This window comes from Mytilus californianus, unplaced genomic scaffold (genome assembly GCF_021869535.1).
Source record: "Mytilus californianus isolate M0D057914Y unplaced genomic scaffold, xbMytCali1.0.p SCAF_4, whole genome shotgun sequence".
In the NCBI taxonomy this organism is placed as follows: domain Eukaryota; kingdom Metazoa; phylum Mollusca; class Bivalvia; order Mytilida; family Mytilidae; genus Mytilus; species Mytilus californianus.
Genome location: NW_026262690.1, coordinates 73,133,306 through 73,156,359, shown reverse-complemented (window position 1 = coordinate 73,156,359; position 23,054 = coordinate 73,133,306). Strand labels below are relative to the sequence as shown.

The window sequence follows — 23,054 nt, the reverse complement described above, 5'->3', positions numbered from 1 at the left end:
ATGGACACAGCATTCAAGCTTGATACAGGTCTGAATTTGGATTGTGATTAAATATTGACACAGCATGAATGTGGTCTAAGAACTTTAAAATTTATAATTTACCTATTATGGTCCAATATCCAAAATCTAAATAAATGGTTAGATTCAGCATATCAAAGAATCCAAAGAATTCAATTTTTGATGAAATCAAACAAAGTTTAATTTTGGACCCTTTTGACCTCAATGTGGACCAATTTGATAACGGGGCCCAAAAATCAAAATACATGGTTAGATTCAGCATATCAAAGAACCCCATATATTCAATTTTTGTTGAAATCAAACAAAGTTAAGTTTTGGACCCCAACTTGGACCAACTTGAAAACTGGGCCCATAATAAAAAATCTAAACACATGTTTAGATTCAGCATATCAAAAAACCCCAAGAATTCAATTTTTGTTAAAATCAAACTAAGTTTAATTTTGGACCCTTTGGATCTGAATGTAGACCAATTTGAAAACTGGACCCAAAATTAAAAATCTAAATACACGGTTACATTTGGCATATCAAAGAACCCCAATAATTCAATTTTTGATGAAATAAAACAAAGTTTAATTTTGGACCCTTTTGACCTCAATATGAACCAATTTGATAGCGGGGCCCACAAATAAAAAATCTAAATACATGGTTAGATTCAGCATATCAAAGAACCCCATATATTCAATTTTTGTTGAAATCAAACAAAGTTTAATTTTGGACCCCAATTTGGACCAACTTGAAAACTGGGCCCGAAATCAAAAATCTAAATACATATTTAGATTCAGCATATCAACGAACCCCATATCTTCAATTTTTGATAAAATCAAACTAAGTTTTATTTTGGACCCTTTAAACCTTAATGTAGACCAATATGAAAACTGGACCCAAAATTAAGAATCTAAATACACAGTCAGATTTGGCATAACAAATAAATAAATGTGGTCAAAGATTTTACAAATCTAAAGCGCCATACTGTGCAATTAAAGATTACTTCTTGAAATTTTTCAATATTTGAAATTTGAAAAAAAAATAATATTTGAAGAATAATTCTTTTTAATTTTTGAAATCTGAAATGAGAATTACCCTCCCCCCTTATCCCCCAAAAATTCTTTCCCTCAAGATATGGTCATAATCTCAATTCAAATTTCCAATGGAATTTGCAACCATAATTACCCATTTAAATTTACCATAGTGCTAACTTAATTTGTTTTATAACAGAATTTAAAATATGGTGTCAAATCTTTCATATGGATTTTTTTGTAAAAAAAAAAAGATGCATCATTTGCAGATATTTTTACTGGTCTTCCTTTATAAATATGCATTTCTTTAAACATAATTTAAAAGCAGTGTAAGGGAAGTAATCAAAACGTCGTATGTGGATTACCTCCCTTACACTGTTTTAAATTGTCTAAATTGTTCATAAACCATTACTTTATACATAATTTAAAAGCAGTGTAAGGGAGGTAATTTAAATGATGTATTTGATTTATCTCCCTTACACTGCTTTAAATTATGTTTTGAACTAAAGTATTTGTCCATATAAAAATGCTTGTTTTTTGCCCCTTTTTTGGCCCCTAATTCCTAATATTTTGAGGCAATTACCCCCAAAATCAATCCCAGCATTCCCTTTGTGATATGGAACCTTGTGGTACAATGTCAGAGAGATCCATACACTAACACACAAGTTATGTCTGGAAGTTACAAAAATGCTTATTTTTGGCCCCTTTTTGGCCCCTAATTCCTTAACTGTTAGTACCATAACCCCCAAAATCAATCCCCACCTTCCTTTTGTGGTATTGAACCTTATGGTAAAATTTCATAGAGATCCATTCACTTAAACTAAAGTTAGAGTGCGAAAACCAATGTGTCTTCGGACGTCATAGACGACGCCAACATCATACCAATATACAATCGAAAAGATTTTTTGTGGTCGTATAAAAAGGGGTCAAACAGTATTGACAGAAAGGGCTGAAACAGGGGTCAAAGGGCTTTCAGTGCATCAAAATGGCCAAAAATGCACATTATCACAGAATCATGATTTATATCAGTTAAAATTACAATAAACAAATATTATTTATCATTTGAAGTGACTTTCTGCCAATAAAGTTGGTCCATTCTTTATTTTCAAGATTTTGGGTATCAGCCTCTTAGGCCACAGACCACAATTAATTCCTCTATTAGTTCTTTATAACATTTTGTCTAATTAAAATAAATTGCTCCGCAGGGCGCAGCTTGATACGACCGCAGAGGTCGAACCCTGAACAGTTGGGGCAAGTATGGACACAACATTCAAGCTTGATACAGCTCTGAATTTGGATTGTTATTAAATATTTGACACAGCATAGGTTTCTGACACAGAAAGAATGTGGTCTAAGAACTTGAATTTTTTTAATTTACCTATTATGGTCCAATGTCCAAAATCAAAATACATGGTTAGATTCAGCATATCAAAGAACCCCATATTTTCAATTTTTGTTGAAATCAAACAAAGTTTAATTTTGGACCCCAACTTGGACAAACTTGAAAACTGGGCCCATAATCAAAAATCTAAACACATGTTTAGATTCAGCATATCAAAGAACCCCAATAATTCAATTTTTGCTAAAATCAAACTAAGTTTAATTTTGGACCCTTTGGACCTTAATGTAGACCAATTTAAAAAACGGGACCCAAATTAAAAATCTAAAAACACGGTAAGATTTGGCATATCAAAGAACCCCAATAATTCAATTTTTGATGAAATCAAACAAAGTTTAATTTTAGACCCTTTTGACCTCAATATGAACCAATTTGATAGCGGGGCCCACAAATAAAAAATCTAAATACATGGTTAGATTCAGCATATCAAAGAATCTCATATATTCAATTTTTGTTGAAATCACACAAAGTTTAGTTTTGGACCCCAATTTGGACCAACTTGAAAACTGGGCCCATAATCAAAAATCTAAATACATGTTTAGATTCAGCATATCAAAGAACCCCATATATTCAATTTTTGTTGAAATCAAACAAAGTTTAAATACTGGACCCTATCTTGGACCAACTTGAAAACTGGGCCCATAATCAAAAATCTAAACACATGTATAGATTTAGCATATCAAAGAACCCCAAGAATTCAATTTTTGTTAAAATCAAACTAAGTTTAATTTTGGACCCTTTGGACCTCAATGAAGACCAATTTTAAAAAATGGGACCCAAATTAGAAATCTAAAAAAACGGTTAAATTTGGAATATCAAAGAACCCCAATAATTCAATTTTTGATGAAATCAAACAAAGTTTAATTTTAGACCCTTTTGACCTCAATATGATCCAATTTGATAGCGGGGCCCACAAATAAAAAATCTAAATACATGGTTAGATTCAGCATATCAAAGAACCTCATATATTCAATTTTTGTTGAAATCAAACAAAGTTTAATTTTGGACCCCAATTTGGACCAACTTGAAAACTGGGCCCATAATCAAAAATCTAAATACATGTTTAGATTCAGCATATCAAAGAACCCCAATAATTCAATTTTTGTTAAAATCAAACTAAGTTTAATTTTGGACCCTTTGGACCTTAATGTAGACCAATTTAAAAAACAGGACCCAAAATTAAAAATCTAAATACACGGTTAGATTTGGAATATCAAAGAACCCCAATAATTCAATTTTAGATGAAATCAAACAAAGTTTAATTTTGGACCCTTTTGACCTCAATATGAACCAATTTGATAACGGGGTCCACAAATAAAAAATCTAAATACATGGTTAGATTCAGCATATCAAAGAACCCCATATATTCAATTTTTGTTGAAATCAAACAAAGTTTAATTTTGGACCCCAATTTGGACCAACTTGAAAACTGGGCCAAAAATCAAAAATCTAAATACATGTTTAGATTCAGCATATCAAAGAACCTCATATATTCAATTTTTGCTAAAATCAAACAAAGTTTAATTTTGGACCCTTTGGACCTTAATGTAGACCAATTTGAAAACTGGACCCAAAATTAAAAATCTAAATACACTGTTAGATTCGGCATAACAAATAAATAAATGTGATCAAAGATTTTACAAATCTAATGCGCCATACTGTGCAATTAAAGATTACTTCTTGAAATTTTTCAATATTTGAAATTTGAAAAAAAAATAATATTTGAAGAATAATTCTTTTTAATTTCTGAAATCTGAAATGAGAAAAAATTGACCCCCCACAATTTCTTTTTATCCCCCCCCCCCCCTTTTTTTCCCAAAAAAATTCTTTCCCTCAAGATATGGTCATAATCTCAATTCAAATTTCCAATGGAGTTGGCAACCATAATTACCCATTTAAATTTACCATAGTGCTAACTTAATCTATTTTATAATAGAATTAAAAATATAGTGTCAAATCTTTCATATGGATTTTTTTGTAAAAAAAAAAGATGCAACATTTGCAGATATTTTTACTGGTCTTCCTTTATAAATATGTATTTCTTTAAACATAATTTAAAAGCAGTGTAAGGGAAGTAACCAAAACGTTGTATTTGGATTACCTCCCTTACACTGTTTTAAATTATCTTTATTGTTCATTAACCATTACTTTATACATAATTTAAAAGCAGTGTAAGGGAGATAATTTCAATGATGTATTTGATTTATCTCCCTTACACTGCTTTAAATTATGTTTTGTACTAAAGTATTTGTCCATTAACCAGGACAACCTTGTTTTTCCCCCTTTTTTGCCCCTAATTCCTAAACGGTTTGAGCCATAACCCCCCAAAGCAAATCCTAACCATCCCTTTGTGGTATGGAAACTTGTAGTATAATTTCAGAGAGATCCATACACCGTTCCAAAGTTATTGTCTGGAAACTAGAAAATGCTTATTTTAGGCCCCTTTTTGGCCCCTAATTCCTTAACTGTTGGTACCATAACCCCCAAAATCAATCCCAACCTTCCTTTTGTGGTATTTAACCTTATGGTCAAATTTCAAAAAGATCCATTCACTAAAGTTAGAGTGCGAAAACCAATGTGTCTTCGGACGACGACGACGCCAACGTCATACCAATATACGACCACAAAATTTTTTTGCGTTCGTATAAAAATCTAAATATATGTTTAGATTCAGCATATCAAAGAACCCTAAGAATTCAATTTTTGTTAAAATCAAACTAAATTTAATTTTGGACCCTTTGGACCTTAATGTAGACCAATTTGAAAACGGAACCAAAAATTAAGAATCTAAATACACGGTTAGATTCGGCATATCAAAGAACCCCAATAATTCAATTTTTGATGAAATTAAACAAAGTTTAATTTTGGACCCTTTGGACCTCAATGTGAACCAATTTAAAAACGGGGCCCAAAATCCAAAAGCTAAATACACGGTTAGATTCAGCATATTAAAGAACCCCAAGAATTCAAGAATAAAACCCAATTGAAATTGGTCAAGAAATAAGCAATTTATACCAAGTATCTTCTTTTGCACAATACTGTGCAATTAAATATTTCTTGCAATTGCGCAATACTGTGCAATTGAAGATTTCTTGCTATTGCGCAATACTGTGCAATTGAAGATTTCTTGCTATTGTGCAATACTGTGCAATTGAAAATTTCTTGCTATTGCACAATACTTATATTATATAATAATTTACACATCCTGTTTGGTGTGTATCTCCTACCATATCATTATTATTTGCTTTTAAATATAAATCAGAAATAACCAACTTAAAATGGAAAATTTTAAAAGAAAAAAAAAAAGGAAAAAAAGAAAAACCCCCCCCCCCCCCCCAAATTTTTTGAACCCCCTTATGATTCATCACCCCCAAACTCAATCCCAGCCTTCCCTTTGTGGTATGGTACCTTGCAGTACAATTTCAGAGAGATCCATACACTTGAACACAAGTTATTGTCTGGAAACTAGAAAAATGATTATTTTTGGCCCCTTTTTGGCCCCCAATTCCTAAACGTTTAGGGCAATTACCCCCAAACTCAATTCCAGCTTTCCCTTTGTGATATGGAACCTTGTAGTACAATTTCAGAAAGATCCATACACTTACACACAAGTTATTGTCATGAAACTAGAAAAATGCTTGTTTTTGCCCCTTTTTTGGCCCCTAATTCCTAAAATTTTGAGGCAATGACCCCCATCATCAATCCCAGCATTCCTTTTGTGATATGGAACCTTGTGGTACAATGTCAGAGAGATCCATACACTAACACACAAGTTATGTCTGGAAGTTACAAAAATGCTTATTTTTGGCCCCTAATTAGTTTAATGTTGGTACCATAACCCCCAAAATCAATCCCAACCTTCCTTTTGTGGTATTGAACCATATGGTAAAATTTCATAGAGATCCATTCACTTAAACTAAAGTTAGAGTGCGAAAACCAATGTGTCTTCGGACGACGACGACGCCAACGTCATACCAATATACGACCACAAAAATTTTTTTGCGGTCGTATAAAAAAATTACCTGTTTTTTTTTGTCAAATCTTTTGTGTGTGTAATGTACAGTACAAGTCCAAAAATATATCCAAGTTTCAGAAAAATTGAACGTTTACATCTTACAAATTTAGCCAATACACATCCATACCCCTATGGACGAGTCAAGAGATGTTCCGAAAACTGTAAATATTACCTTTTTGCACCTGGCCTAATCACTCTTTCCATATCAAAATCAGTTAAAATAAAACATCCAAAAATTTATTTCAGCTCTCTTCTTTCATTTCCACCTTATAAAAACTAAGAAATGTATGAGAAAAGGAAAGAAAAAAAAATAAAGAAAAAATACACTTTAATTAAAGGGAACTATATTCGTGAACAACGAAAAGTGGGGTCATAAATTGTGGTCTTGGGCCTATTAGACCCTTTTTCTTCAATATAGCACCCCGAAAAATGGCACGCATTAAGCTTATTCTCTATTGAACTAGCATACCATATATCAAATCAATCCGACAAGTTTTATGGCAGTTCTGATAGTTTTAATAACACTACCCTCATGTTGATAATTCTAGGCATTTTCTGGCATGAAACTTTCAAAACATGTAACTACTATGAAAAGTAAAAGTTTAATAACTTTCTTGTTAAACATGATATCTTTAAAAAATAAAATGTCTATAGCAGCTGAATGGTTAAATTTCTAGAATCTGAAAGAAAATTTATCAAACATTATGTTTTTTCAATTGAAATTATTTTTTTTCTTAAATTCTTGTAAATTTAGTTAATATACCAACACTGAATATAAATAAAATTCCATTATAAACATTTAAAAAGAAAATTCACTTTCAAAACTTGTCTTAAAAAATTGCTCATCTTATCTGTAATAAGTAAAATATAACATAAACACTTATTAGACACATTTCACAGGTACTTGGCCTGTTTACCTGAGGTACCAATATTCATGTGTAACATCAGGTCAGATTACATGTAAAGAAAATTTCAAACTAGTGTAATTTCTTTATTCCTTGAAATATTACTCTGAAATAAACTTTGTAGTGAAGTTTTCTGTTTTGTTTATTTTTATAGATAAATAGATTTTAATTTTGTAACAGATTTCTGTAAGAAAAATAGTTATTAAAAAATATATTGCATTTTCATAAAAAAATTATTTAAAAAATTAATAAAAAAAATAAATATGCTTCTTTGTTGAATTAATCTCTTAATAAATGATAAAGTAACATATTTAAATAGATTTGGATAAAACAATCTTTATCTGGACCCCTAATAATAGATTAATTGGCTTAGATGGATACTGCTAAGAAAACTCTGTTTATTCAGAGTTGCCTCTGAAGGTGGTCTCTTGAAATCCACACCACAGACTGCATCAAAGGAAAAAATGTACATCAAAGCAGATATCATACAATGCTTGATTATAAATATAAGGATGTCCAAAGTATATGCTATCAGTCCAAGCTGCGATATTACGGATCCAGTTAAATTTTCAAAATGTTCACTAAAGGTTATACCCTATATAACAAAGGCAAGAAGATGTCAAAGAAAGACAACTCTCCAAGAAATCCTGGATGGTTACCTGTTGGCACAAGTGGTAGAAGCAGAAGCCGGACGTCAATACAGATCCCGGATTCAGCTAGTGCAAGTACTTCCTATGTGCGGCAAACTTTACAATCTCCTGACTGTGAAGAGACGACTGGTCACATCTGTAATCTTCGACTGCAAGCGAATGCTGACCTGAAAAAAGAAGAAAGCATAGCATTACATTCTGGTATGAGATGGATAGACAGTCAACTGACACTCAGCTTGTACAACACTACTTTTGATAAACACCAAGTGAACTCACCCTCCTGTCCTAAGTTTAATGTTGACTATCAGGAACAGAAAAAGTGGGGAACTTGCTGGCAGTATACCCTGAAATGCATAACCTGTGGTTTTATTGGAGACAGAATGAAGATGTATAAAGAAATAGCTAATGGCAAACCAGGACCCAACCCAGGACAACCAAATGTAGCCCTTGCATCCGCTTTGCAGGATTGCCCAATTGGAAATACCACGATGCAGCAACTACTTGCAGGAGTGGATACACCAACACCATGTCGAAGCAGTATGCAACGCACATCTAACAGAGTAGCAGCTGAAATGGTCAAACTCAATAAAACAGACATGGCACAGAAACTTGAACAAGTCAAAGAAGTCAACAGAAAGAGAGGTGTACCAGAAAATGAAATTAACATAACTGTGGATGCTCAATACAACAGCAACACAATTGTTAGTAAAAAGAAGCCCGGTCAGAATGCCACTCAAGTATTCGCACTTGGTATTGAAACAATGACAGACAGAAAGTTTATTGTAGCTGCAGTTGTGCAGAATAAGATGTGTTGGAAAGGGGCTTGGCTTAGAGGTAAAGGCTTTCCAATAGAATGTCCAGGCCATGAAGACTGTACAGCAAATTTATACAGAGCTGCTTCCCTGTCAGAGTATGAGCTGGGAAAAGAGATTGGAAACCAGCTAGGACTACAGAAATTTCTTGTACGGTATGTGACCACAGATAGAGATGGAGGTTCAGCTAGAGGTATTGAAGATGCCATTAAAGCTCTCGAACCAATGTGGAAGGTAGAAAGACTGGCAGATCCAGTACAATTTGGACAGTCTCAATTCAAGGCCTCTAATCGAGCTCAATACAGTGCGGGAATGTTCCATGGAAAAACAAGAGAGGAAAATAGACAACTGAAGACAGTGTTTAGCAAAGATCTCAAGTGCAGATGCATGCTCCATGATAATAAATAAACTGATGGAAAAGTACGACAAAAACATTGATGAAATAAGTAAAGACTTACCAAAAGTTCTAGATGCAACTCTTCGCTGCTATGATGGTGACTGCACCCTATGTCAGGAAAATTCCATTGTCTGCAAAGGTGATGCTGCACTTAACTGGTGGAGTCGTTCATCTTACTTGTCGACATACCAAATCACTGCCCTGCAAATGGATAAAACAGACAAATTTATGGAAAGGACGACTTGCTTCAGAAGTACATAGAAATAACAACATGCCGGGAACCTCGACCCAACTGAAATGTACGAATCTAGGAGCAGACCTTTCAGAACGAAGTAAACTTCACCTGAAGAAAATGGACACTGACTTTAAATACAACCAGGATTATATACTTAGACCAGCGGTTCAAGAAAGGAGATTAAAGCAGAATGCAGAAAAGCTAGCTGAGCACAAGGCATGGAGAGAAATGAATAAAAAGCATGACCATTACAGCAAAGGTCAATTAGATCCACAGCCTGCCTTACAGTTCCACAACAGCTACTGCAAACCAAAGCTTCCAAGACCTGCTGCAGACTGAGATACCAGTTGATCCACCAATAGATCAACAGCAAACAGAATCATAAAAGGTCCTTTTTAGGACCACCTAAATATTAAAAAAAGAATCTAAAGTTGTTGTACATCAGTTCTGAAATTTCTTTTCTTTTACTCTCTCATTCTGATATCAATTTTTTGCCAGCCCTAGAATAATAATAAAAATAAAATGCTCCGCAGGGCGCAGCTTGATACGACCGCAGAGGTCGAACCCTGAACAGTTGGGGCAAGTATGGACACAACATTCAAGCTTGATACAGCTCTGAATTTGGATTGTGATTAAATATTTGACACAGCATAGGTTTCTGACAGAATGAATGTGGTCTAAGAACTTAAAAATTTTAAATTGGACATTCACCTATTATGGTCCAATATCCAAAATCTAAATACATGGTTAGATTCAGCATATCAAAGAACCCCAAGAATTCAATTTTTGATGAAATCAAACAAAGTTTAATTTTGGACCCTTTTGACCTCAATGTGGACAAAGTTGATAATGGGGCCCAAAAATCAAAAATCTAAATACATGGTTAGATTCAGCATATCAAAGAACCCCATATATTCAATTTTTGTTGAAATCAAACAAAGTTTAATTTAGGACCCGGATTTGGACCAACTTGAAAACTGGGCCCATAATCAAAAATCTAAATACATGTTTAGATTCAGCATATCAAAGAACCCTAAGAATTCAATTTTTGTTAAAATCAAACTAAGTTTCATTTTGGACCCTTTGGACCTTAATGTAGACCAATTTGAAAACGGAACCAAAAATTAAGAATCTAAATACACAGTCAGATTCGGCATATCAAAGAACCCCAATAATTCAATTTTTGATGAAATCAAACAAAGTTTAATTTTGGACCCTTTGGACCTCAATGTGGACCAATTTAAAAACGGGGCCCAAAATACAAAAACTTAATACACGGTTAGAATCAGCATATTTAAGAACCCCAAGAATTTAAGAATAAAACCCCATTGAAATTGGTCAAGAAATAAGCAACTTATACGAAGTATCTTCTTTTGCACAATACTGTGCAATTGAATATTTCTTGCAATTGCGCAAAACTGTACAATTGACAATTTCTTGCTATTGCGCAATATTGTGCTATTGGATATTTCTTGCTATTGCACAATACTTTGTAATTGAAGATTTCTTGCTATTGCGCAATACTGTGCAATTGAAGATTACTTGCTATTGTGCAATACTGTGCAATTGAAAATTTTAAAAGAAAAAAAAAAGGAAAAAAAGAAAAAAAGGAAAAAAAAAAAAAAATCCCCCCCCCCCCCCAAATTTTCTGAACCCCCTTTTGATTCATCACCCCCAAACTCAATCCCAGCATTCCCTTTGTGGTATGGTACCTTGCAGTACAATTTCATAGAGATCCATACACTTGAACACAAGTTATTGTCTGGAAACTAGAAAAATGCTTATTTTTGGCCCCTTATTCCTAAACATTTTGGGCAATTACCCCCCAAACTCAATTCCAGCTTTCCCTTTGTGATATGGAACCTTGTAGTACAATTTCAGAAAGATCCATACACTTACACACAAGTTATTGTCATGAAACTAGAAAAATGCTTGTTTTTGCCCCTTTTTTGGGCCCTTATTCCTAATATTTTGAGTTAATTACCCCCAAAATCAATCCCAGCATTCCCTGTGTGATATGGAACCTTGTGGTACAATTTCAGAGATATCCATACACTAACACACAAGTTATGTCTGGAAGTTACAAAAATGCTTATTTTTGGCCCCTTTTTCCTTAACTGTTGGTACCATAACCCCCAAAATCAATCCCAACCTTCCTTTTGTGGTATTGAACCTTATGGTAAAATTTCATAGAGATCCATTCACTTAAACTAATGTGTCTTCGGACGACGACGACGACGCCAACGTCATACCAATATACGACCGCAAAAATTTTTGCGGTTGTATAATAAATGTACCCAATTAATATTTTACCCAAATTATTATTGTCCATTTTTAACTCCACTCTGCACGGAGGGAGGGGATCTGGGTGGCCCAAGCAGGAACGTGTTGAAACGCATGACTGTCGGCTGTTGTTGAAACCATGAGGTTCCAACGACAGATGTTCGACAGTAATGCATTTCCAATTGTGGCACAGATGCGAAACATCAAAAGTTTTATCAATAAAAATATTCTGATGATGCACCATGTAGGCAAGCCTGTGCACATGCATTTGTCTCCACCCACTGGCATCTGGAAATTTACAATTAATAACCCTATATTTGCCATTAGGTGTACATAAACCTGTCCAAATTTGACACTGCCCATTATAGCCAGGTGCAGAGCTATCATTCAGTTTTAGCCTATATTTTTGAAAAAATGCATCCATTTTGAAGAAATAATGTTTAGAAAGACATTAGAGTAGTAATATATTCTAATAAAATGCTCCGCAGGGCGCAGCTTGATACGACCGCAGAGGTCGAACCCTGAACAGTTGGGGCAAGTATGGACAACATTCAAGCTTGATACAGCTTTGCATTTGGATTGTGATTAAATATTTGACACAGCATAGGTTTCTGACACAGAATGAATGTGGTCTAAGAACTTAAAAATTTTAAATTGGACATTCACCTATTATGGTCCAATATCCAAAATCTAAATACTTGGTTAGATTCAGCATATCAAAGAACCCCAAGAATTCAATTTTTGATGAAATCAAACAAAGTTTAATTTTGGACCCTTTTTACCTCAATGTGGACAAAGTTGATAATGGGGCCCAAAAATCAAAAATCTAAATACATGGTTAGATTCAGCATATCAAAGAACCCCATATATTCAATTTTTGTTGAAATCAAACAAAGTTTAATTTAGGACCCCGATTTGGACCAACTTGAAAACTGGGCCCATAATCAAAAATCTAAATACATGTTTAGATTCAGCATATCAAAGAACCCTAAGAATTCAATTTTTGTTAAAATCAAACTAAGTTTAATTTTGGACCCTTTGGACCTTAATGTAGACCAATTTGAAAACGGAACCAAAAATTAAGAATCTAAATACACAGTTAGATTCGGCATATCAAAGAACCCCAATAATTCAATTTTTGATGAAATCAAACAAAGTTTAATTTTGGACCCTTTGGACCTCAATGTGGACCAATTTAAAAACGGGGCCCAAAATACAAAAACTTAATACACGGTTAGAATCAGCATATTTAAGAACCCCAAGAATTTAAGAATAAAACCCCATTGAAATTGGTCAAGAAATAAGCAACTTATACGAAGTATCTTCTTTTGCACAATACTGTGCAATTGAATATTTCTTGCAATTGCGCAAAACTGTACAATTGACAATTTCTTGCTATTGCGCAATATTGTGCTATTGGATATTTCTTGCTATTGCACAATACTTTGTAATTGAAGATTTCTTGCTATTGCGCAATACTGTGCAATTGAAGATTACTTGCTATTGTGCAATACTGTGCAATTGAAAATTTCTTGCTATTGCACAATACTTTTTATATAATAATTTACACATCCTGTTTGGTGTGTATCTCCTACCATATCATTATTATTTGCTTTTAAATATAAAACAGAGAAATAACCAACTTAAAATGGAAAATTTTAAAAGAAAAAAAAAAGGAAAAAAAGAAAAAAAGGAAAAAAAAAAAAAATCCCCCCCCCCCCCAAATTTTCTGAACCCCCTTATGATTCATCACCCCCAAACTCAATCCCAGCATTCCCTTTGTGGTATGGTACCTTGCAGTACAATTTCATAGAGATCCATACACTTGAACACAAGTTATTGTCTGGAAACTAGAAAAATGCTTATTTTTGGCCCATTATTCCTAAACATTTTGGGCAATTACCCCCAAACTCAATTCCAGCTTTCCCTTTGTGATATGGAACCTTGTAGTACAATTTCAGAAAGATCCATACACTTACACACAAGTTATTGTCATGAAACTAGAAAAATGCTTGTTTTTGCCCCTTTTTTGGGCCCTTATTCCTAATATTTTGAGTTAATTACCCCCAAAATCAATCCCAGCATTCCCTGTGTGATATGGAACCTTGTGGTACAATTTCAGAGATATCCATACACTAACACACAAGTTATGTCTGGAAGTTACAAAAATGCTTATTTTTGGCCCCTTTTTCCTTAACTGTTGGTACCATAACCCCCAAAATCAATCCCAACCTTCCTTTTGTGGTATTGAACCTTATGGTAAAATTTCATAGAGATCCATTCACTTAAACTAATGTGTCTTCGGACGACGCCAGACGACGACGACGACGCCAACGTCATACCAATATACGACCGCAAAAATTTTTGCGTCGTATAATAAATGTACCCAATTAATATTTTACCCAAATTATTATTGTCCATTTTTAACTCCACTCTGCACGGAGGGAGGGGATCTGGGTGGCCCAAGCAGGAACGTGTTGAAACGCATGACTGTCGGCTGTTGTTGAAACCATGAGGTTCCAACGACAGATGTTCGACAGTAATGCATTTCCAATTGTGGCACAGATGCGAAACATCAAAAGTTTTATCAATAAAAATATTCTGATGATGCACCATGTAGGCAAGCCTGTGCACATGCATTTGTCTCCACCCTCTGGCATCTGGAAATTTACAATTAATAACCCCATATTTGCCATTAGGTGTACATAAACCTGTCCAAATTTGACACTGCCCATTATAGCCAGGTGCAGAGCTATCATTCAGTTTTAGCCTATATTTTTGAAAAAATGCATCCATTTTGAAGAAATAATGTTTAGAAAGACATTAGAGTAGTAATATATTCTAATAAAATGCTCCGCAGGGCGCAGCTTGATACGACCGCAGAGGTCGAACCCTGAACAGTTGGGGCAAGTATGGACAACATTCAAGCTTGATACAGCTTTGCATTTGGATTGTGATTAAATATTTGACACAGCATAGGTTTCTGACACAGAATGAATGTGGTCTAAGAACTTAAAAATTTTAAATTGGACATTCACCTATTATGGTCCAATATCCAAAATCTAAATACTTGGTTAGATTCAGCATATCAAAGAACCCCAAGAATTCAATTTTTGATGAAATCAAACAAAGTTTAATTTTGGACCCTTTTTACCTCAATGTGGACAAAGTTGATAATGGGGCCCAAAAATCAAAAATCTAAATACATGGTTAGATTCAGCATATCAAAGAACCCCATATATTCAATTTTTGTTGAAATCAAACAAAGTTTAATTTAGGACCCCGATTTGGACCAACTTGAAAACTGGGCCCATAATCAAAAATCTAAATACATGTTTAGATTCAGCATATCAAAGAACCCTAAGAATTCAATTTTTGTTAAAATCAAACTAAGTTTAATTTTGGACCCTTTGGACCTTAATGTAGACCAATTTGAAAACGGAACCAAAAATTAAGAATCTGAATACACAGTTAGATTCGGCATATCAAAGAACCCCAATAATTCAATTTTTGATGAAATCAAACAAAGTTTAATTTTGGACCCTTTGGACCTCAATGTGGACCAATTTAAAAACGGGGCCCAAAATACAAAAACTTAATACACGGTTAGAATCAGCATATTTAAGAACCCCAAGAATTTAAGAATAAAACCCCATTGAAATTGGTCAAGAAATAAGCAACTTATACGAAGTATCTTCTTTTGCACAATACTGTGCAATTGAATATTTCTTGCAATTGCGCAAAACTGTACAATTGACAATTTCTTGCTATTGCGCAATATTGTGCTATTGGATATTTCTTGCTATTGCACAATACTTTGTAATTGAAGATTTCTTGCTATTGCGCAATACTGTGCAATTGAAGATTACTTGCTATTGTGCAATACTGTGCAATTGAAAATTTCTTGCTATTGCACAATACTTTTTATATAATAATTTACACATCCTGTTTGGTGTGTATCTCCTACCATATCATTATTATTTGCTTTTAAATATAAAACAGAGAAATAACCAACTTAAAATGGAAAATTTTAAAAGAAAAAAAAAAGGAAAAAAAGAAAAAAAGGAAAAAAAAAAAAAAAATCCCCCCCCCCCAAATTTTCTGAACCCCCTTATGATTCATCACCCCCAAACTCAATCCCAGCATTCCCTTTGTGGTATGGTACCTTGCAGTACAATTTCAGAGAGATCCATACACTTGAACACAAGTTATTGTCTGGAAACTAGAAAAATGCTTATTTTTGGCCCATTATTCCTAAACATTTTGGGCAATTACCCCCAAACTCAATTCCAGCTTTCCCTTTGTGATATGGAACCTTGTAGTACAATTTCAGAAAGATCCATACACTTACACACAAGTTATTGTCATGAAACTAGAAAAATGCTTGTTTTTGCCCCTTTTTTGGGCCCTTATTCCTAATATTTTGAGTTAATTACCCCCAAAATCAATCCCAGCATTCCCTGTGTGATATGGAACCTTGTGGTACAATTTCAGAGATATCCATACACTAACACACAAGTTATGTCTGGAAGTTACAAAAATGCTTATTTTTGGCCCCTTTTTCCTTAACTGTTGGTACCATAACCCCCAAAATCAATCTCAACCTTCCTTTTGTGGTATTGAACCTTATGGTAAAATTTCATAGAGATCCATTCACTTAAACTAATGTGTCTTCGGACGACGCCAACGTCATACCAATATACGACCGCAAAAATTTTTGCGGTCGTATAATAAATGTACCCATTTAATATTTTACCCAAATTATTATTGTCCATTTTTAACTCCACTCTGCACGGAGGGAGGGGATCTGGGTGGCCCAAGCAGGAACGTGTTGAAACGCATGACTGTCGGCTGTTGCTGAAACCATGAGGTTCCGACGACAGATGTTCGACAGTAATGCATTTCCAATTGTGGCACAGATGCGAAACATCAAAAGTTTTATCAATAAAAATATTCTGATGATGCACCATGTAGGCAAGCCTGTGCACATGCATTTGTCTCCACCCTCTGGCATCTGGAAATTTACAATTAATAACCCCATATTTGCCATTAGGTGTACATAAACCTGTCCAAATTTGACACTGCCCATTATAGCCAGGTGCAGAGCTATCATTCAGTTTTAGCCTATATTTTTGAAAAAATGCATCCATTTTGAAGAAATAATGTTTAGAAAGACATTAGAGTAGTAATATATTCTAATAAAATGCTCCGCAGGGCGCAGCTTGATACGACCGCAGAGGTCGAACCCTGAACAGTTGGGGCAAGTATGGACAACATTCAAGCTTGATACAGCTTTGCATTTGGATTGTGATTAAATATTTGACACAGCATAGGTTTCTGACACAGAATGAATGTGGTCTAAGAACTTAAAAATTTTAAATTGGACATTCACCTATTATGGTCCAATATCCAAAATCTAAATACATGGTTAGATTCAGCATATCAAAGAACCCCAAGAATTCAATTTTTGATGAAATCAAACAAAGTTTAATTTTGGACCCTTTTTACCTCAATGTGGACAAAGTTGATAAAGGGGCCCAAAAATCAAAAATCTAAGTACATGGTTAGATTCAGCATATCAAAGAACCCCATATATTCAATTTTTGTTGAAATCAAACAAAGTTTAATTTTGGACCCCGATTTGGACCAACTTGAAAACTGGGCCCATAATCAAAAATCTAAATACATGTTTAGATTCAGCATATCAAAGAACCCTAAGAATTCAATTTTTGTTAAAATCAAACTAAGTTTAATTTTGGACCCTTTTGACCTCAATGTGGACCAATTTAAAAACGGGGCCCAAAATCCAAAAACTAAATACACGGTTAGATTCAGCATATTAAAGAACCCCAAGAATTCAAGAATAAAACCCCATTGAAATTGGTCAAGAAATAAGCAATTTATACGAAGTATCTTCTTTTGCACAATACTGTGCAATTAAATATTTCTTGCTATTGCGCAATACTGTACAATTGACAATTTCTTGCTATTGCGCAATATTGTGCTATTGGATATTTCTTGCTATTGCGCAATACTGTGCAATTGAAGATTTCTTGCTATTGCACAATACTGTGCAATTGAAGATTTCTTGCTATTGTGCAATACTGTGCAATTGAAAATTTCTTGCTATTGCACAATACTTATTATTTAATAATTTACACATCCTGTTTGGTGTGTATCTCCTACCATATCATTATTATTTGCTTTTAAATATAAATCAGAAATAACCAACTTAAAATGGAAAATTTTAAAAGAAAAAAAAAGGAAAAAAAAAAAAATCCCCCCCCAAATTTTTTGAACCCCCTTATGATTCATCACCCCCAAACTCAATCCCAGCCTTCCCTTTGTGGTATGGTACCTTGCAGTACAATTTCAGAGAGATCCATAAACTTGAACACGTTATTGTCTGGAAACTAGAAAAATGTGTTTTTTGGCCCCAAATTCCTAAACGTTTAGGGCAATTACCCCCAAACTCAAACCCAGCTTTCCCTTTGTGATATGGAACCTTGTAGTACAATTTCAGAAAGATCCATACACTTACACACAAGTTATTGTCCTGAAACTAGAAAAATACTTGTTTTTTGCCCCTTTCTGGCCCCTAATTCCTAAAATATTGAGGCAATTACCCCCATCATCAATCCCAGTCTTCCCTTTGTGGTATGGTACCTTGCAGTACAATTTCAGAGAGATCCATACACTTGAACACAAGTTATTGTCTGGAAACTAGAAAAATGCTTATTTTTGGCCCCCAATTCCTAAACGTTTCGGCAATTACCCCCAAACTCAATTCCAGCTTTCCCTTTGTGATATGGAACTTTGTAGTACAATTTCAGAAAGATCCATACACTTACACACAAGTTATTGTCATGAAACTAGAAAAATGCTTGTTTTTGGCCCCTAATTCCTAAAATTTTGAGGCAATTACCCCCAAAATCAATCCCAGCATTCCTTTTGTGATATGGAACCTTGTGGTACAATGTCACAGAGATCCATACACTAACACACAAGTTATGTCTGGAAGTTACAAAAATGCTTATTTTTGGCCCCTAATTCCTTTACTGTTGGTACCATAACCCCTTTCTTTTGTGGTATTGAACCTTGTGGTAAAATTTCATAGAGATCCATTCACTTAAACTAAAGTTAGAGTGCGAAAACCAATGTGTCTTCGGACGACGCCGGACGACGCCAGACAACGACGACGACGACGACGCCAACGTCATACCAATATACGACCACAAAAATTTTTTTGCGGTCGTATAAAAATGTAACCTCAGAATGCAGGATTTTACATCTAATTTTCCAAAATTTTCTTGTGGGGGGGGCATGCCCCCAAACCCCCCTAGAAGGTTCGGATCACTTCGTGATCCTCACCAGTGACACAAAATTTTTCAGGTCTAGTAAACATCAATTAGGGATAGTATTTTTTTTATTCAACTAGCCATATGGGCTAGTGCTTAGAAAAGTTTTTGGCACAGACTGTAATAACTTTAAGAATAAAACCATATGACAGATTGATTATCCTGGTCTAATCTGGAATATTTTATGTGTAAATTAACCAAATATTTTTTTTTATGTACTTTTTTGACTCCTTTCATTGTAGGAATGCTAATCTATTTAAAAAATTTTCTTCCTCAAGACAAATTTCTACAAAAAACTTAGACTAAATACCAAAGTATCATCTTCATTATTACCAGAGACTGGTACTTCATCTGTTAACGTATGTGATGTGGATCTGAAAAAAAATAATTCCTTTCTAAACAAGCATTCTGTGAGTATTGCATGGCAATACATAGTCCCCTACCGGTTAAAAATTCATTGTATTGGAACAAAATTCTAACTTGATCTATAACTTGTCATGGTGTAAACTATATAAAAATATCAAGTCAATATATTCAAGCATGACGTAAAGTGTTGAAAACTGATTATTTAAGTGAATTTTCTAAGGCCAAGGACCATAACTCTGCACAAATTCAGCAGACCGGAACAAAATTCTAACTTGATCTGTAACTTGTCATGATAAAACTATTTACCAATTTTCGAATCAATATCTTATCTACGAGAAGCTCTATTGATAGTCGACTTTATCATTTACAGAATTTTATTGATAGAATTTCCGATTCCTGTGGCCAGACTGACAGACGGACAGACAGACAGACAGACGGACGGAGTGCAAACCTAAAGTCCCCTTCGAGTTCGTCGGTATGGGACTAAAAATAAAATCACTGTTAATCAGGGCGAATGGACCCTGGGCGAACGTGAATCAGGGCGAACGGACCCGGATTCGTGCACATGCTGAATGGGTATATCTAGCAACTATTTCGTTGATGAGGCCTTGTTTTGCTCTCTCCTTAATCTGTATGATAAAAAGTTAGGATTTTGCCGAAATGTGTTCAGTACAGATTTTAAAGCTCCCGCCATCTTTTAAGGGGAGACAACTGTAATTACAAACCATAACACGTCACGTGATGTGAGATCTATCCTAAAACGGCCATTTTTGTCTGCAACAGCCTTGATAATGATCAACAATATCACAGGAACATTGGGTTTGAATTGGTATTAAGGTAAGACAAAATGTTATTAGACACATACCAAGCCTACTTTCCAAATTTCATCTCAGATGATGTACGGTTTGCACTTGTAACATGCTTAATTGTTGTTTTTCTTACTCGACCGGCTCTTCTTCCAATAGTCAATACAGTGCAGTCCTCTGAGTATTATCGCACTCGGGTGGATATAGTTAGCAGCGGTCCGTAAATTCAAAAACAATACCTCAAATGACTATAAGAGCTACGTCCCGCAGTTAATGGATAGTTGTCTCATTGTCGATTACACGAAATTCTCATTTTTATATTTAATTATAGTTTAGTAATAATGGCTTATTAAAGTTACTTAAAAACTTAAATCCACACAAAGCCACTGGCCCTGATAATCTGCCAGCATATTTTTTACATAATTTTGCAGAAGAATTGTCTCCATTTTTGACATTCTTTCTCCAAAAATCTATTGATACTGGTAAAATCCCAACTGATTGGAAGCAGGCTAATGTTGTACCAATATTTAAACTAGAGGCTCTCAAGAGCCTGTGTCGCTCACCTGACTCTACTTTGGTTTTAGAAATCATGTAAAGATAGATAAAAATCATAACAGATACCAAAATAATGATTGAGGCCAAATTTTGATTAATATTGGTCCCGTTATTTAACAAAATATCCTGGTGGCCATCTTGAACAGTAAATCGGCAACAAAGTAGCAACACTTGGTCAGCACTTCATAAGGAACATTCATGCCATGTTTGGTTTCATTCCATTCAGTGGTACTCTAAAAGAAGACATTTGTATGTATTTCCAATAGGGTCCTATGTAAAACTAAGCCCCCCCCCTAGCGGCCATCTTGGATGATGGATCGACTGCAAAGTAACAACACTTGGTCTGCAACTCATAAGGAACATTCATGCCATGTTTGGTTCAATTCCATTCAGTGGTTCTCTAAAAGAAGACAATTGTATGTATTTCCCATAGGGTCCTATGTTAAACTAAGTCCCCCGCTGGCGGCCATCTTGGATGATGGATCGGCTGCAAAGTAACAACACTTGGTCAACATCTCATAAGGAACATTCATGCCATGTTTGGTTCCATTCCATTTATTGGTTCTCTAAAAGAAGACATTTTTATGTATTTCCCAAAGGGTCCTATATAAAACTAAGTCCCCCGCTGGCGGCCATCTTGGATGATGGATCGGCTACAAAGTAACAACACTTGGTCAGCATCTCATAAGGAAGATTCATGCCATGTTTGATTTCATTCCATTCAGTGGTTCTCTAAAAGAAGACATTTGTATGTATTTCTCATAGGTCCTTTGTTAAACTAAGTCCCCTGCTGTCGGCCATCTTGGATGATGGACCTACTGCAAAGTAACAACACTTGGTCAGCACCTCATAAGGAACATTCATGCCATGTTTGTTTCATTCCATTCAGTGGTTCTCTAAAAGAAGACATTTGTATGTATTTCCCATAGGGTCCTATGTTAAACTAAGTCCCCCGCTGGTGGCCATCTTGGATGATGGATCGGCTACAAAGTAACAACACTTGGTCAGAACCTCATAAGGAACATTCATGCCATGTTTGGTTTCGTTCCATTCAGTGGTTCTCTAAAAGAAGACATTTGTATGTATTTCCCATAGGGTCCTATGATAAACTAAGTCCCCCGCTGGCGGCCATCTTGGATGATGGACCAACTGCAAAGTAACAACACTTGGTCAGCATCTCATTGGTCAGAACCTCATAAGGAACATTCATGCCATGTTTGGTTCTATTCCATTCAGTGGTTCTCTAAAAGAAGACTTTTTTATGTATTTCCCATAGGGTCCTATGTTAAACTAAGTCCCCCGCTGGCTGCCATCTTGGATGATGGATCGGCTACAAAGTAACAACACTTGGTCAGCACCTCATAAGGAACATTCATGCCATGTTTGGTTTCATTCCATTCAGTGGTTCTCTAAAAGAAGACTTTTGTATGTATTTCCCATAGGGTCCTATGTTAAACTAAGTTCCCAGATGGCAGCCATCTTGGATGATGGATCGGCTACAAAGTAACAACACATGGTCAGCACCTTATAAGGAACATTCATGCCATGTTTGGTTTTATTCCATTTAGTGGTTCTCTAAAAGAAGTCATTTGTATGCATTTCCCATAGGGTCCTATGTTAAACTAAGTCCCCCGCTGGCGGCCATCTTGGATGATGGATCGGCTACAAAGTAACAACACTTGGTGAGCACCTCATAAGGAACATTCATGCCATGTTTGGTTTCATTCCATTCAGTGGTTCTCTAAAAGAAGTCATTTGTATGCATTTCCCATAGGGTCCTATGTTAAACTAAGTCCCCCGCTGGCGGCCATCTTGGATGATGGATCGGCTACAAAGTAACAACACTTGGTCAGCACCTCATAAGGAACATTCATGCCATGTTTGGTTTCATTCCATTCAGTGGTTCTCTAGAAGAAGTTCAAAATGTAAAAAGTTAACGCCGACGACGACGACGGACGCCAAGTGATGAGAAAAGCTCACTTGGCCCTTCGGGCCAGGTGAGCTAAAAAGGTGACAAGCATAACGCTATTAATTATAGACCAGTTTCACTAACTGCAATATGTTGCAAAATTCTAGAACACATTATAACAAGCAACATAAGGAAACATCTTACAATTAATAACATATTAAATGATAGTCAACATGGGTTTAGAAGTAAAAGGTCTTGTGAGACCCAACTTATCATCAGTTTACAAGATCTTGCAAAATCATTGGGATATGGTAACCAAATAGATGTTAT

The 23,054-nt window shown here is 35.0% G+C and overlaps 3 long non-coding RNA genes across 10 annotated transcripts in view; 1 reads left to right on the top strand and 2 right to left on the bottom strand.

The window, feature by feature from the left end:
- The window catches only part of LOC127738522 (uncharacterized), a 28,010-nt gene extending 10,774 nt beyond the window's left edge, over positions 1–17,236 (top strand). The window contains exon 2 of one of the 3 annotated variants that reach the window (XR_008000099.1): positions 17,064–17,236. This is a non-coding gene — a long non-coding RNA (uncharacterized LOC127738522). Of the gene's footprint in view, positions 1–12,337; positions 12,511–14,709; positions 14,883–17,063 lie in introns of those variants that run through there. The other 2 variants (XR_008000100.1, XR_008000101.1) reach the window with 2 other exon arrangements.
- The window catches only part of LOC127738512 (uncharacterized), a 63,521-nt gene extending 44,710 nt beyond the window's left edge, over positions 1–18,811 (bottom strand). Inside the window, exons 1-3 of one of the 6 annotated variants that reach the window (XR_008000090.1) lie at positions 17,501–18,811; positions 3,577–5,312; positions 858–870 (exon numbers count right to left, since the gene is read on the bottom strand). This is a non-coding gene — a long non-coding RNA (uncharacterized LOC127738512). Of the gene's footprint in view, positions 1–857; positions 871–2,223; positions 2,869–3,234; positions 5,313–17,500 lie in introns of those variants that run through there. The other 5 variants (XR_008000085.1, XR_008000088.1, XR_008000089.1 and 2 more) reach the window with 5 other exon arrangements.
- A 1,951-nt stretch (positions 18,812–20,762) lies between these two features.
- On the bottom strand, positions 20,763–22,825 carry LOC127738514 (uncharacterized). The gene is made up of 3 exons (XR_008000092.1): positions 22,506–22,825; positions 22,174–22,339; positions 20,763–21,992 (listed from the first exon to the last, which is right to left on the bottom strand). It is a non-coding gene; the product is annotated as an uncharacterized LOC127738514 (long non-coding RNA).
- Positions 22,826–23,054: the final 229 nt, after the last annotated feature.